Source organism: Bos grunniens, chromosome 16 (genome assembly GCF_055505025.1).
Source record: "Bos grunniens cultivar Pamir isolate PY7600 chromosome 16, Bosgru_T2T1.0, whole genome shotgun sequence".
NCBI lineage: Eukaryota > Metazoa > Chordata > Mammalia > Artiodactyla > Bovidae > Bos > Bos grunniens.
In genome coordinates, this window is record NC_141180.1 from 46,228,911 (window position 1) to 46,237,073 (window position 8,163).

An 8,163-nucleotide genomic window follows, 5' to 3' on the forward strand; every position below is an offset into this window, starting at 1 on the left:
TCTTTGCGACCCTATGAACTGTAGCCCACCAGGCTCACTGTCCATGGGATTCTTCAGGTAAGAATACTGGAGTGGATTTCCATTCCCTTTTCCAGGGAATCCTCCTGATCCAGGGATCAAACCCACGTCTCTTGCATTGCAAGTGGATTCTTTGCCAGTGAGCAACCAGGGAAGTCAACTTGTTTCGTTTCTGCTTCTAGAGATTCTCTTTTATCCCTCTCCTGTCTTCCTTTGTCACGTGGTAGTCTGTGGTCCTCACTCCTCAACCCTTCTCCCAGAATTCACCAGGCCACTTGTTCCTTTATGATGGCTCCAATTGCTGTGGCAATACCAGGACTTGGGAAGGCTGTGCTTTCTTTTATGATGTTTTGCTGTTTTCAAAGTCTCTGTAGTTCTTTTCTGTGGACTGGTCAGCATGCATGTCAAGGAGATGCATTTAACATTCTACCTACTTTTTCCTCAAGTAATACCTGATCTCCTCTGTAACTAGAGCTAGACTTTGCAGAACTTTCAGATACATCTATTAGGAACTTTAAAATTTGGACAGGACTTTCCAGGTAGTCCAGTGGTTATGAATCCGCCTTCCAATGCAGGGGACACAGGTTACACCCCTGGTACAGGAATATCCCACATGCAGCTAAGCCCGTGAGCCACAACTACTGAGCCCCCCTCTCTGCAACAAGAGAAACCACCCTAAGGAGAAGCCAAAGCCACCACAACTGGAGAATAGCCCCTGCTCACCTCAACTAGAGAAAAGCCCACGCAGAAACAAAGACCCAGAACAATAAAGAAAGAAAGAAATTTTAAAAATTCTTTAAAAAAATTGGAAGGATTTATGTTTATTAGAAACAAGCTTGGCCATTTCTCAATCTATTAAAGTGGTATTGGCGCCACCTGGTGGTATTTTCGAGCTCTGACTTCAACGTCAGTGGAGACCACTGGGATTCCGAACACAAGTTACGGAGTCCAAAGTGTAAAGGAAGTAATTCCTTGTATAGTCCTGTTAATTGGAAACTTGCGGTATCAGTGATTTCATCACTTGTGAGAAACTTATATGTGATTTGACATTTTTGAAAAAGTCTGCTGATCTTTTGATGACAATCTGCTCAGAAAGTCTTCATGTTCTGTAACACAATCCAGAGATTTGTCAGATAAAGACAATGAAACAGATTAAATAAGCCCCCCAGACCCACAGGGACAGAGCCTTCTTTTGAACTCAGGTCTGTCTGATGACAAAAACCTGGCTCTTCCCAGGACAGCCCACTGTCTCTTAATACAGTACTAGGCCAATGGGCGTGCTCAAAAAGTTGAGACAAGGTTGATGTAAATGAAGCACAGTTACCATACTTTACCAAGGAGTGGAAGGAGAAAGCAACAAAGGCTTTACCCCCCAAAATGTCTAGATCAGTGCTTCTGATGCCGAGCAGGGCTTAAGGGGCTCCCGGGCACAGAGGCTGCTTTGTCCCCCAAAGGTAAGACTCCAACCTCCATGACCTTACCTGAGTTCCAAAAAGCAAATTCGAGCAGTTGCTAATCAAGGGAGGAGCAGCCATGAAACCACCCGAGGCCAGCTTAAAGGGACCAGAGAGACTCATCAAGGTTAGGAGATGGACTACCTGAGACCCTGAAAGTGAAAGTGTTAGTTGCTCATTCATGCCCAACTCTTTGAGACCCCATGGACTGCAGCCCACTAGGCTCCTCTGTCCATGGGATTTTCCAGGCAAGGATACTGGAGTGGTTTGCCATTTCCTTCTCCAGGGGTCTTTCTGACTCAGGTATCAAGCCCAGGTCTCCTGCACTGCAGACAGATTCTTTACTGACTGAGCTACCAAGGAAGCCCACCTGAGACCCTGCACACACCCTAATCTTGTCAGCAACCCCACTTGTATGAAACTTTGTAGAAGAAATAAGAATGCAAGACTGTTACTGCCTTGATCCTCATCATGTACCCCTGTCTGACTATATAACCTCTCCCTATTCACAAGGGAGTGGGCACAGTTCTTGAGGTGCTAACCTACTGTGTTCCCCCTTTGCCTGACAAAGTAATAAAACCACTCTTTCCTTCTCCTCCATAACTCTGTCTCCATATTTCTGTTTGGCATTGGTGCATAGAGCCAAGATTTTGGCATCAGTTCTCAAACTCTAATACACCTATGACTCACCTGGGGGATCTTGATAAACTGCAGATCCTGGCTCAGCAGTTCTGATAAGGGGCCTGGGATTTGGCATCTTGAAGAAACTCCCCGGTGAGGCTTACGCTGCTGGTCTGCAGACCACACTGTTTCTAGGGTAGACTCTATACCAGTGGTTTTTTAGCCATTAGGGGACATTTGACAATGTCAGTGTTACTGAGTCCAGGCTCACTCTGCTTGCAGCACGACAGGCCAATGAATCCGAGAGACAAGGTGTTGAGACAGACTTTATTCAGGAAGCAGCTGACTGAGAAGATGGCAGGCTAGTGCCTCAAAATAACCCTTTTGTCAGGATGTGGATGCCAGGTTCTTTTATAGATCAGAGAAGCAATGAGGAACTAAAGTCAAAAGGAAGAATAGAGAGGGCGAGGCAGTCGGGAAGTAAAGTGAAAGCGCCTTCAGTCTTGCAGAACATCTCCAAGCGAATGGCCAGCCTTTGCCAGGGGCGTGTTAATCTCTTCTATTCACAGGTGGGCAGGGCCAAAGTATCTCCCTGAGCTGAACAAAGGTGCTTTACAGTCAGGCAGAAGGGCAGGGTCCTCCAGGCAAGCCACTGAGTATGATCATAATAACAAGAGAAACAAAAAGCAAGTCAGAGAAACAGTTTTCAACATGGAGTCAGAATTGGCTTCCTCCCTGCAACATCTGGAGACATTCTTGTTGTCACTGCTGAGAACTGATGTCTAGTGGGCACAGGTCAGGGTTGTTGCTAAACATCCCCAAACCTCAGCATCCTCAGCCAAGAGTTATTTGCCCTGATGTCCATTTCACAGCAATTGGGAAAACCTGATCTAGACATAGTTTTAGATGACTTGGGCCCAGCTGCTTGAGAAAAGAGTTTGCTAGAAAATAGGTGTGTTCCTGGTGGTCCAGTGGTTAAGATAAAAAAAAAAAGAAAGAAAATAGGTGTGAATTGGTTCTGTTCGTTCATAGAAGAAAACAAAACACAGATAAAGCATGTATCTCCTGCACATGTTGTAGAGGCAAGTAAAGTATGAAGGAGAATGGAGACAACGCTGTGACGATGGGCTGGGACTAAGAACACCATCTGACCCATGAAGAACTCTTATGTGTGCTGTATTAAACTCTCCCAGTCCATGAATGTTAATGCAAAATCAGGGAGTCCAGAATAATTGGAAATCTTGTATAAGACCAAAACAACATAAGGGATAAATATTTCTATTTTTATATATCTCCCAAGATACCTTGATGATAAAATTATTATTGTAAACCTAGAGTAGGTGGTAAGCAAACTTCTCCTGTAAAGGGTGATATAATAAATATTTTAGGCTTTGTATATGTCACAATTACTCACCTCAGCCACAGGAGCACAAAAATAGCCAGAGATAATAGTAAACAAATGAGTGTGACAGAGGTTCAATAATATTTTATTTACAAAATGGGCCCCAGGCCAGATGGCCCATGGAATAAATTGCCGACCTCTGGTCCAGGCAGTCAAATGAATCTGGGGTCTCTAATTAGCTATGACACAAGCAGCTACACTTTTTATTTGGCCCTTTTGGTTTTCTGCTGGTGGGAAGAGGGTGACTAATGCATTGCAATAGGCGCACACACACACACACACCCCCCAAGGTCTACAAACAACACAATCCAATCAGTCTATTATCTCCCTCTTAAGTTGACACAGGGGGTTCTATTTTATCACTGAGTGTTAATTAACCACCTAAGATGTGTTTCAAATCCTAAAAGGTGATGCTATAAAATGTTGCATTCAATAAGGCAGCAAATTTGGAAAACTCAGCAGTGGCCACAGGACTGGAAAAGGTCAGTTTTCATTCCAATTCCAAAGAAGGGCAATGCCAAAGAATGTTCAAACTATTGTACATTTGTATTCACTTCACACGCTAGCAAGGTTATGCTCAAAATCCTTCAAGCTGGGCTTCAGCAGTATGTGAACTGAGAACTTCCAGATGTTCAAGCTGGATTTAGAAAAAGCAGAGGAACCAGAGGTCAAATTGCCAACATTCATTGGAGCATGGAGAAAGCAAGGGAATTCCAGAGAAACATCTACTTCTGCTTCATTGACTATGCTAAAGTCTTTGACTGTGTGGATCACAACAAACTGGGAAATTCTTAAAGAGCTGAGAGTACCAGACCACCTTAACTATCTCCTAACAAACCTGTATTCAAGTCAAGAAACACTTAACATTGGACGTGAAACAACAGACTGGTTCAAAATTGGGAAAAAAAGTACATCAAGGCTGAATATTGCCACCTTGTTTATTTAACTTATATTCAGAGTACACCATATGAAATGCCAGGTTGGATGAATCACAAGTTAGAATCAAGATTGCTGGGAGAAATATCAACAACCTCAGATACGCAGGTGTTACCACTCTAATGGCAGAAAGTGAAGAGGAACTGAACAGCCTCTTGATGAATGTGAAACAGGAGAGTGAAAAAGCTGGCTTGAAACTCAACATGAAAACAGTTAAGATCATGGCATCTGGTCCCATCACTCCATGGCAAATAGAAGGGAAAAAGTAGAAGCAGTGGAAGATTTTATTTTCTTGGGGTCCAAAATCACTGTGGATGGTAACTGCAACTATGAAATTAAAAGATGCTTGATCCTTGGAAGAAAAGCTATGACAAACCTAGAAGGCATATTATTAATAAAAAGCAGAGACGTCGCTTTGCTGGCAAAGGTCCACATAGTCAAAGTTATGGTTTTTCCAGTAGTCATATATGAATGTGAGTTGCACCATAAAGAAGTTTGAGCACCAAAGAATTGATGCTTTTGAGTTGTGGTGTGGGAGAAGACTGTTGGGAGTCCTTTGGACTGCAAGGAGAGCAAATTAGTCAATCCTAAAGGAAATCAACCCTGAATATTCATTGGAAGGATTGTTGCTGAAGCTGAAGCTCCAATATTTGGCCTCCTGATGCAAAGAACCATCTGACTGGGAAAGACCCCAATGCTGGAAAGATTGAAGGCAGAAGAAGAAGCAGCAGTAGAGGATGAGATGGTTGGATGGTATCACTGACTCAATGGACATGAATCTGAGCAAAGAGCTGACTCATTTGAAAAGACCCTGATGCTGGGAAAGGTTGAAGGTGGGAGGAGAATGGGACGACAGAGGCCAAGATGGTTGGATGGCATCACTGACTCAATGAACATGAGTTTGAGTAAGCTCCAGGAGTTGGTGATGGACAGGGAAGCCTGGCATGCTGCAGTTCTTGGGATCGCAAAGAGTTGGGCATGACTGAGTGACTGAACTGAACTGAACTGAACCTGGATGGGGGCTTGGTTCCTGCAGAAGAACTCAAAAGATATTGCTATTATATTCCTTGAAAAAATCCAGAACCCAGCCCCAGGGCTGTACTACTGTTTCTTGACTGCTCTTCCTGTGTTTCTGCTGTCACTGATTGGCAACTGTTTGAATCTGCCTTTTGGAACTCAAGGAAGGTGGACCAGCATGCTGATCCGCTTCCCCCAGGGCCCAGCCAGCTTTGGCCCAATGGCTCCCTGGAAAGCAATGGGAGTCCCAATACACAGGTTCAAGTCTTACCATTGTCACTTCCTGGCCACGTGATCTCAAATGGTCAGAGTGGGAGGCTGAAGCTGCCTGTAGGCGGGACTCTTCATCCAGAGGCTGGATGAAGCCTATTTCCTACAAATAAGAAACAGGGGACACAAAGGCTTTTTGTGTCTAGGAGCCCAAGATCCTTCTCAATTTCAAAGAAACACAGACCCAGCATCCCAGCAAATTCAAATGTCCATGGATAGATTATTCATTATTGGCACATGCCAATTGGTTAGGCATTTGGAATAACTGGAACTGTCGACAAAAAATTTGCAGATCTCAAGAATTGTAGTTCAGTTTTACTTGGGACAAAATGAGGACTGCAACCTAGAGACAATACCTCAGATGACTCTGAGAAAGTGCTCCAAAGAGGTAAGTGGGGATGGTCAATATATATGATTTTGGTGAAGGGGGGAGTTCAATGTAATCAAGTGCTTATTTTACAAAAGATTTTCTGCTAGTCACGAGGAGCTGATGTCACCATGCAGAGATTTAGTGCTTTTCTAAATCTGAGAAGATGCAAGGATTGGGCTCACAAAATCAGTTCCTGAAAGTGTCTAATTATCTGAAGACCTGCTCATTGCCAGTTTTCCTGGAGTACAAAGTGCCTCCTGTTCTCCACCCACAACTCTCTTCAGGACATGTCGAAGGTCAACAGCTGCAGCTGCATAGGATTCAACTCCTGCAGAGTAGATGGCAAATGCCCTTGGCAAGAACCAGTTTGCAGTTGACAGGATCTAGGTACTTCCTTCTGTTAATAGGATAAATTCCAGTTGGTTCAAATGCTTAAGCATAAACAAAATGAAACCACAGTGCTAGAAGTAAACACAGGATTTTAAAATATTTTTTAAATAATCTTAGAGTTTGAATAGTCTTTGTTGCCTGCAAAACTGGGTTCGCCTCTTCCTCTTGGTGGAGCTGAGCCAAAAGATATAACCAAGTCAAAAATTAGAATTTTAATATAATGTGTTTTTAGTTCTGATGCATTATTCAGAAAAGACTGAATATCTCTCCCAGCTGATTCAGCATCAATATATTCTCTGGCCACATTCACCTGAAGGCATGATTAAAAGCAAAAATCCTATCTACCATTTGTACGGAGAACACGACTCTTTTACTTTCCTTAGCCCTGCATGAAAATGGGTGCCTTTTTCCTGTTTAATGATAAATAACATTTGTGTAGGGTTTTCAAATGTATTATCTCATTTTCACAAGAAGTTGATGCCAAAGCAATATTATTACCTCGCTACAAATGAAGTATCTAGGGCTCAAAAACGGAGAGGGCAATGGCACCCCACTCCAGTACTCTTGCCTGGAAAATCCCACGGATGGAGGAGCCTGGTGGGCTGCAGTCTGTGGGGTCGCTAGGAGTCGGACATGACTGAAGCCACTTAGCAGCAGCAGCAGCAGCAGCAGGGCTCAAAAAAGAATTGACTTGCCTACTGGCACCCAGCTGATAAAGCAGCAAGGCCATGACCAGCTTCCAAGGAGAACCCTGGAACCCATGGCCTCTCCACTTTCCACTGTAACACCATGCCTGTCTGATTTCAGTGTTTCTACTTCACAATGTCAGGTCTTTTCCAATACTGTTGCTTAATTTTGATATCTTAATGGATTCCTTCCCTTTATAAGCCTGACTTCTTACCTACATAGAGTAATACTTGGCTTCCTGAGTTGTTTGGTTTGAAATGGGTTTTCTAGATTTCCTACCTAAAATTCACCAAAAATTTGCCAATTCTGTAGCTTCTGCTTTCAGTTTTTGAGGGTTAATCATGGGAGAACTAGGTGGAAGTGTCTTTGCCTCAGTTCCCACTTTCTAAATAATGGATTTTCAAGGACAGAATTAATTAATGCTGGAGGAATTTGAAATCTATATTTCAGCGAGCACGGGTTTCCTTTTCTGACTCACTCTCAAGAGTACATTACACAGATGCAATAGCATCATTTGCCATCCACAGAGCAGAGACTCTTAGTATAGGAGCCAAATGCATTTAAACATTTGTCTGCCAGTGCTAATGTATTGGCCTTCATCTCATCCGTCTTTGTTAGTAATCAGGCAAGATATCATAAATGGTTTTTTCTTTTTTTCCTCTAAATAATATAATGAATATTAATGCAACCAAGAGCTCGTGAGTAGGTGTGATGGATGGTTACTAGGAGAAAAGAAAATCAATGTAGTATAACCTCAAATCTCAGTTTGAATTCCACTTTAGGAAGCTGTTCTGTGGTTTAGAAAGAAATGATTTTGATACCAGTTGTTTGTGAATTGACAAGGGGGAAAAAAAAAGATCTGATGACAGTTTTGTTAAAGGATGAAGTCTCAGACAATCGAAGGTGGAACTAGTACAAGCTCTGGGATATAGCTTTTGGGACACTTATCTCCTCCTGCAAGGCTAGGGTTTTTTTGAGACCCTATGGACTGTAGCCCA

At 43.0% G+C, this 8,163-nt stretch overlaps 1 long non-coding RNA gene across 1 annotated transcript; it reads right to left on the bottom strand.

Annotated features, from left to right (window-relative positions):
* Positions 1 to 331: 331 nt before the first annotated feature.
* Positions 332 to 3,785, bottom strand: LOC147356758 (uncharacterized). The gene is made up of 4 exons (XR_015143845.1): positions 3,508 to 3,785; positions 2,163 to 2,745; positions 1,500 to 1,624; positions 332 to 1,124 (listed from the first exon to the last, which is right to left on the bottom strand). It is a non-coding gene; the product is annotated as an uncharacterized LOC147356758 (long non-coding RNA).
* Between the last annotated feature and the right edge of the window lie 4,378 nt (positions 3,786 to 8,163).